Source organism: Benincasa hispida, chromosome 2 (assembly GCF_009727055.1).
Source record: "Benincasa hispida cultivar B227 chromosome 2, ASM972705v1, whole genome shotgun sequence".
NCBI lineage: Eukaryota > Viridiplantae > Streptophyta > Magnoliopsida > Cucurbitales > Cucurbitaceae > Benincasa > Benincasa hispida.
The window spans coordinates 15,614,734-15,624,095 of NC_052350.1; positions in this window are offsets into that span (position 1 = coordinate 15,614,734).

Consider the following 9,362-nt stretch of genomic DNA (forward strand, 5'->3'; position numbering starts at 1 on the left):
AGGGCTGTATTATAGAACTCGGAACTCCGCGAACTCTAGAAATAGATAGGGTCTCTCAGGTCCATTTTCATTCTTGTCTTTTCAACTTCGGGAGCATAATGATTCCGATCTTTGTGGTCTGAAAATGGAGGGTCACACTTACGAGAATTTCTAAGTGTTAGTAAATTCTTAACCAAAGTAGCGATAACTAAGTTACTATAGGAATAAGAGTTATTCTGGTGATATTATCTAGTCAAGATAGTCTTGGTTCAACGGAGGAATAGTCAATCACCCCTCAGTGAAGGTTATTATAAACCGTTGAAATATCGTTGCAAAATATAATAATGAATGGTACATTATTAGATTTTTTGCTAAACTTGATTGGATTTAAAAGATTAATGTTTTTTTAACTAAAAAGGATATGTTTTTCTTTTCAGCATGACTAGCTCTTTAGATAAACTCTTAGTTTCCCAGAAACAAAATGGCGATAATTACTTAACGTGGGAAAACAATCTGAATTCAACACTAGTAATAGATGACTTGAGATTTGTCTTAACTGAGGAATGTGCTCAAGCCCTTGCCTCGAAAGAAGCATAAGGTAAATATGATTTACTAGTTGCTAAAACATGTTTAGTGGAGTATGATACCTCAATCTGGATATTGGATTCAGAAGCCACTAACCATATTTGCTTCTCTTTTCAGGAAACTAGTTCCTGGAAAAAGTTTGAAGAAGGCGAGATCACCCTCAAGGTTGGAATAGGTGAGGTTGTCTCGGCCGAAGTAATGGGAGACTTAAAGTTATTTTTCAATGATAGATATATCATACTTAAAGATGTTTTGTATGCACCTCTTATGAAGAGGAATTTAATATCTATCGCTTGTATTATGGAACAAATGTATAAAATATCTTTTGAAGTTAATGAAGCGTTCATTTTTAGAAAAGGTATTCAAATTTGTTCTGCTATACTTGAAAACAACTTATATAAGTAAGACCAACTAAAGCAAAATTTGTCTTAAATACTGAGATGTTTAGAACAACCAAAACTCAAAATAAAAGACAAAAAGTTTCTTCTAATGCCTATCTATGGCACCTAAGACTTGGCTACATAAATCTCAAAAGGATTGAGAGATTGGTTAAGAATGGACTCCTAAATCAGTTAGAAGACAATTCTTTACCTCCATGTGACTCTTGTCTTGAGGGAAAAATGACTAAGAGATCTTTTACTAGAAAAGGTCTCAGAGCCACAATACCCTTAGAGCTCGTACATTCGGACCTCTGTGAACCGATGAATGTCAAAACTCGAGGTGGGTATGATTATTTCATCAGTTTTATTGATGATTATTCAAGATATGGTCATATTTACCTAATGCATCATAAGTCTGATTCTTTTGAAAAGTTCAAAGAATATAAGGTTGAGGTTGAGAATCAGTTAAGTAAAACAATTAAGACACTACGATCAGATCAATGTGGGGAGTAAATAGACTTAAGATTCCAGGACTATATGATAGAACACGGAATCAAGTCACAACTTTCTACACCTAATATGCCTCAACAACACGGTGTATCTGAAAGAAGAAACAGAACCTTGTTGGACATGGTTCGCTCAACGATGAGCTTTGCTGAGTTACCTGATTTCTTTTGGGGACATGCATTAAAGATTGTTGTCTATATTTTGAATAACGTTCCCTCTAAAAGTGTTTCAGAAACACCTTATGAGCTATGGAAAGGGCGTAAAGGCAGTTTACATCACTTTAGGATTTAGGGATGCCCGACACACGTGTTGGTACAAAATATTAAAAAAGTGGAACGTCGTTCAAAACTATGCCTATTTGTAGGTTATCAAAGAAACAAAAGGTGGTCTATTTTATGATCCTCAAAGAAATAAGGTATTTGTATCGACAAATGCCTATTCTTAGAGGAAGACCACATAAGAAGTTATCAATCCCTCGCAGTTGACTAGAATTGAATGAAATTTCCAAAAAACGCTACAAGATAAAGCTAGTTCATCTACTAAAGTAAGTAGATAAAACTAGTCACATCTGGTCAGTCACATCCTTCTCAAGAGTTGAGAATGCCTCGACGTAGTGGGAGGGTTGTTCATCAGCCTGACCATTACTTGGGTTTAACAGAAAACAAGTCGTCAATACCTGATGACGGCATAGAGGATCCATCGACCGATAAACAGGCGATGAAAGACATGGACCGTGATTAGTGGGTCAAAGCCATGGACCTCGAAATGGAATCTATGTACTTCAATTCTATCCTAGAAATTGTAGATCAACCAAATGATGTAAAAACCAATTGGTTGTAAGTGGATCTACAAGAGAAAACGAGACCAAGCCGGTAAAGTACAGACTTTTAAGGCTCGACTTGTGACAAAGGTTATACCCAGAGAGAGGGAGTGGACTATGAAGAAACTTTCTCTCCCGTTGTCATGCTTAAATCGATTAGAATACTCTTATCCATTGCCACCTTTTATGACTATGAAATTTGGAAAATGGATGTCAAGACAGCCTTTCTAAACGGCGATCTTGAGGAGAGTATCTATAATGGCTCAACCGAGGGGTTTATTGCACAGGGTCAAGAAACAAAAGGTTTGTATGCTTCAAAAATCCATTTATGGGTTGAAACAAGCTTCTAGATCTTTGGAATATAAATTTGATACTGCGATCAAATCTTATGGCTTTGTACAGAATGTTGACGAGTTTTGGTGTTTACAAGAAGATCATCAATTCTATAGCGTTTTTAGTTTATAATGTTGACAATATTCTACTCATTAGGAATAAAGTAGGTTACCTAATTGACATCAAGAAATGGCTAGCAACACAGTTCTAAATGAAAAATTTAGGAAATGCGTAGTATGTTTCCTCGAGAATCAGATTACTCGGAACCACAAGAACAGAACACTAGTCTGTCTCAAGCAACTTATATAACGCAAAATGTTGTATAAGATGAAGAATTCCCAAACGAGGTCTGTTACCTTATAGATATGGAATTCATTTGTCAAAGGATCATGTCCTAAGACACTCAAGAGGTTGAGGATATGAGAGCATTCCCTATGCTTCCGCAGTAGGGAGCCTGATGTATGCAATGTTATGTACTAGACCTAACAATATACTACGCAGTAGGGATAGTCAGTACCGTTAAAATATCCTCAAGTATCTTAGGAGAATGAGGAACTATATGCTCGTGTATGGTACTAAGGATTTCATCCTTACTAGATACACTGACTCTGATTTTCAAAACTGATAAAGATACTAGAAAGTTACATCTGGTCAGTGTTCACTCTTAACGGAGCAGCAATAGTGTGGAGAAGTATGAAGCAAACTGTATTGCATACTCCATAATGGAAGCTGAATACATAGCTGCTTGTGAAGCAGCAAAGGAAGAAGTATGGTTGAGGAAATTCTTGACAGATTTGGAAGTCGTTCCAAATATGCATCTGTCTATCACCCCATAATTGTGATAATAGTGGTGCAGTTGCAAAATTCAAAAGAACCAAGAAGCCACAAGCGCGGCAAGCATATTAAGCACAAATACCATCTGATCTGGGAGATTGTTAACATCGTGGAGACGTTGAGAAACGCCAGAGATCTTCTGAGCAAAACATTGCTGATCCTTTTATAAATGCCCTCATGGCTAAAGTATTTGAAGGTCACCTATAGAGTCTAGGTCTACGAAGTTTGTAAACTAGGACAAATGGGAGAACTTTTAGGTATATGCCCTAGTTTATTGTATTCATATGTTTATTGTACTCATATTGTTTCTCACCTAAATTCAACATTATGATACTCCACTAGGAGTTTTAGTCCAAGTGGGAGTTGTTTTGGATTTTATGTCCTAAAACTCGTAGTTTGTAAATTAATAAACATATTCTGTTTTGTTTTTCGATAAAGTTATTATTGAAATAAGTAAAATCTTGAATCCAATAAACTAAGGTCCTAAGGCTATTTAATGTAGCTTGAACTTTATGTAGTGACATAAATGTGGATCAAGTTCAAATATATGCCAAAATGGTCTATAGTATTGAATGAGATTGGGCGCCTTGTTTTGGGGACACTATGGATGCGGCCCACTTTGTAGTTAGTACAAACGATGTATCCTGAATCGTTCATATAGAGATATGTGAGTGGGGGCATCCTATGCAATGAGTTTGCATAAGACTGAACCATGAAATAGTCACTTTTTTATGTTTTAAAATGTCGTTTTATTTATAAACACTAACTATTTCGTTAATTGATGACCTAGGTAACTTAATCTTAATCTTGAGCTAACTATGAACTCCTGTTCACTCTGAATTATCCTTAGATCTGCATAGGTGAGGCAACTTCATCATCTCTGGCCCAATAAGCCTCCCATTTCAGGGGTAAGATCGGGTGGATAGCTGGGAACATAGGGTGCAAGAAGGAATTCAACTCCTACCCGTTATAGGGAATAGTAGATAGGTTGTTCCCTTTAGTACTGAATCCAGGTCTTGAACAAGGGGCCCCACCCTCTTCTTGCCCGAGAGGGATTCGGTTTATAGATTGGACCTTAAACCAATTGTTTATTAGAGGATCAGTGGAACTTAAGGAGTAAGATGTAGTCTCAGGGGTAAAACGGTTTTTATGACCCAGCCGAGATTACGAAAAACCTGTAAAGGATTAGCTTACTAATCATGGTTATATCAAATGGACACAAATATATCTATAGTGAGGGGAGTGCAACTATGGACTCTAGTGGAAAGACCTGTTAGTCAACAAATTGTTGATTTACCTCTGTTTAAAGAGTTTAGCCAGCTAATCTTCGATCGTTGGATCCCATGATCTATAGGTCCATTAGGTTCCCCTACTAGCTCATATAGAATAAACTTAAGACAGTATGATATAATGATTCGAATTGTTCGAATTAGGTGAAGAGAGAGAAACCGACAATATATGTGTGTTATAATGGTCGAGTTTTTTCAGTTAAAGATACAACTTTAATATTTAAAATGTAATTTAAATCCAAGTATATGAATATGTTCATATTCGAAAGCTCGGAAATAATGGAAATGGTAAAAAATGTAAAAAGTCAAACTTTAATCAACCTATATTCAAGTATGATTTGAATTTCAAGAAAATGAAATGCGGATTCATGCTCGAGAGTTTAAAATTTAGTCAACACGGAAAAAATCATAAAAAAGTCAAAATGTTGACTTTTTGGTCAAAGTTTGACTTTGACCAAATGACTATTTGTCCCTCTGACTATAGTTAGTGGGAAAATCCAAACTTTGTTGGATAATTCCACTAACAAAATAGTGAGCTAGGTGTTGGTTTATAGTGGAGACATTAAGCCCACTAAATAGTAGATTATAGGTGTTGAGTTTTTATGGATTTGGTTCATGCAATTGTTGTATGGTTTTTTCTATAAAATGGGCTTTCATTTTGAATGAAATTTTTTTTTGTCAATTTTACCAATTTTTTTCCTAAAATTGGGCTGAAAAAAACCAAAACCCTATCCAATTCCATCTTCTTTTTCCCATCTCTTTCTCTCTCGATTTTCTTTATCCACCGGGTCCACAACCTGGTTCTGAGTCCAAAGGATAGTAGGCTCACTCTAGTGGTGGTCTGTTCGTGTTCGGGTCGAGATTCAGTGAGGAAGAGCAGTTTTCGGGGCTACAAAAGTAATTTTAGTTACTGTTTTTTCCTTCAAATTGAATGTTGTTTCCTTTAATTTAAAAGCAATTAGAGTGTAATTAGGTCCTTATTCCGCTGCGTAATGTCTCGAGTTCCATCAGACGGGTTGAGTAAATTCGGTCGACGACGATGTATCCGTGGTGGTCATGGCTGAAAGAAGAAGAGATGAAGATGGAGGGTTATGTATTATAACACCCCCATTTGAATATGGACTTTAATTTTTTCCTATTTATATATATACTGTGATATATATGTACTTTTTACTTAGATTTTGTAGGAAATTTGATATATATTGTGGTATATATATTCATTTATTTGATATAAGAGTTATTTTTTTTTTTAGACTTATTGTATTATGATATATATATACTGTGGAATAAATAAAATTTATGAAGATTTATTATATTGTGGTATATTTCATATATTGGTTTATACTGTGATTTATGTCAAGCATCGAGTCAATCTACTTTACAAACTGTAGTATATTTTATATATTGATTATAATATTTTCAAATACCTAACCGAATGTTCTAAAGTATATTTAAAAAATCATGACTCCGTCAAAATATTCTAAGATATGTGAAAACTAATGTAAATTAGAAATTTAAAGACATTTATGAAAAATATATGGCCAAAGATAGGTTTCTTATATAAAAATTTTCTTAGAAAAATACACTTTTTAGTTCAGAGCTTCCATTTTTTAGATTTGAGTCGAGTTGTTTTCAACTCAATTATTTTAGCCCAAATTTGAAAAATTAATTTTATTTTTTGCTTTTGATTTTTAAAATTAAGCTCATTTTCTCTCCATTTCTTATACGATTTGATTTTTTTAAAAGTATGGTTGTTGAATTTCTTAACCAATTCAAAAACAAAAACAAGTTTAGCTATTTTTTTAATATTCAAAATTTTAGCTTGGTTTTCAGATCATTAATAAAAAGTAGATAACAAATGAAGAAATTTGGAGGCAGAAGTTAATGTCTGTTTAATTTTTTTTAAAAAAAAAAAACCGTTAAGAATAAATTGAAACGAAACTCAAATCTCAAGAGTAAAATTGTAATCTTTTTGAACTTAGGAATTAAATTGAAATCAAACTCAATTTAAGAATTAAAATTAATAACATTTTGAAATCTAGAGATTAAGTGAAACTATATTTAAAAACCTAGAATAAAAGGTATTTTTTTTCAATTTTTAAATAATAACAACATTAATAAAATATCCCACTCTATTGCCTATATATTGAAGCACACATGAACTGATCAACTGGGTTTAATTTCATCAGTTGGATTAAAATTTTACCCCAATATATTGTTAAAGTTTTATAATAATAATAATGAAGTAAATAAACTCAAAACATTCAATTTAATAGCCGTTCACATTTCTTTATCTTTTATAATTTTGTTATTGTAACTACTTGTATCAGAAAAATTATATAACTACTCATCATTTACAATTCGTAGTAACAACATACAAAGCTTCAAGAAAGCTTGAAATCTGTAAAAAGAAAAAGGTGTACTTGCTTTGAATAAAATTCCTCTCCTTCCCGTGGATGTAGGAATCATTTGCCGAACACGTATATCTTCGTGTAGATCTCTTCCTTTTCTTTTCTTCTACAAGATTGCATATTCTTCATCGCCATCATTTAACACAAGCAATCACTCGAAACAACAGAAAGAAAGATTAGGGTTAGAGAAGTTCTGCAAAATCGATAGAGAAGACGAGAGAGAGAAAGAAATTTTAATTCTTCTGAAATTCCATTAGAATAAAAAATAGTCATTCACTTCCATCAGGCAAAAAGTAAGTAGGGTTTTCCCCGTGGAGCACATCAGCTGGAAGATCATGGACAAAGGAGGTCCAAGTTTTCTACCAAACAAATTAAATTGGGACAAAATTACTTGAGTTCACGATTTTAAGATCAGCAAACGAGACCTATAATTCATTCATTTGGACTTAATAGTTCATAATCACAAGAAAGCAGGCCCAACAATAATCATAATAATCACAATCATAATAATAATAATAATAAAGTAGGGAATTTTATATGATTAAACTTATTGTCAAGTTACAAGGGTGACTTGATGAATTTATTAATTAATATATATCTCAACTCGTACATGTACTTCAAGCAATTATTTAATATTTTCTTTATAATAAGAAAAAATGTTTTACAAAACTTGTTTGTTACGTAAATGCATGAAAGGATCGGTCTGCATTTTCCACGCCTTAGTTTCCAAAGTCCAAGTGTGAACACAAAACCCTTTTAGAATCCTGCTTGTTTCATTTCCATGCATTTTGACCCATAATTTTATTAAGAGGGATAATACTATATAATAGCTTTTTTTGTGGTTACTCCTATATACTCCTACAAATTTATTTGTGCAATTAAACATTACAAAACTTGTACAGAAATTTTAATAAACAGTGCTACTTAACCTCAGGGTTAATTCATTTCAAATCTTTGATGAACATTGACCTTCACGTAATAGCAACGATGAATTTATTATCATGTGACCTGCTAAACTAGAAGAATCTAACACCTCTAATGCTTAGTCAACTAAGAAGTTTTAATGTTGTAGCAAAGAGTTTTGAGGACAATAGTAAACTTATTTCTTTTCAAGTTATAATGATGTATATATAAGAAAATTGATTTAGAATATGTGCAGATTGCCCACTCTCAAGTTGAAGGGTCAGCCTCAACTTCATCCGAGGCCAAAGCCAAAGTCAGAGGGTAACTCCTCATACATTATTTATTATTATATTATTATTATTTTAAAAAGTTTCCCCTTTGTATATTGAAGTGAGATTAAAAATTCATAAACTTGTTAACGACGAAACACCGAACCAAAATTTAACGGGAGTTTTTTTTTTTTATTATTAAAATATGGAAATTATATTTATGTATAAACCTCAGTAATCATACAAGGTCAGTTGTGTGCTAGGGGAGCATTATCTATCTGAGGAGATTTCAACGAGTTAAAGAAAATGAATTAGTATTTTTACAATATTATCAAAATTGATAACATTTTCAATCTATATACTATTTTATCACTTCTCAAAACTATAAAAATAAATATAAATTAATGAGTTTCTCTATATTAAATTCTTTCATATAATTATATGCCTAAATAATAAAATATTTAGCGTGACATTTTAAAGTTTTAACATATGAATTATCTAATGCATGTTATATAAAAACATTCATAAAAATAAAATAACTGCATAAAACCTTGTTGTATTTCCATCGAAATATTATGTTGGTCTTCAACTCAATGTCTGACTTCGAGAAATGAAAAAATTAAAAGAAATTGAAAGGGACATCTCAAACAATATTTAATTGAGATTTTCACATCCATTGCCCTATAAATATTCAAATTCGTTAAACCCCTAAACACCAACAAAAAAAAAAAAAAACCAAGAGAAAAGAATCAAAAATTATCTTAACACTTCCCTACTTCCATTCATTTCCAATTATGGCAGCCCTCCAAATCCATGGCACCAAAACTGAATCTCCACGGAGTTTCTAGTAGATCGAAATCATCGATCTTCACGAAAGCATCTCGAAACTGGAAACCTTGAAACCATGCAAGAAAGTGAACAACCTCTTTAACAAACCTAGTGAACTTGTGCATTTTTTGCCTTTGTTCAATAGATGTCTTCAACATTGCCACCAAATTTACAAGCCATTCGTGAGAGCCTCATAGTTTCTCTGTGGCCAGCTGAGGGCTTAA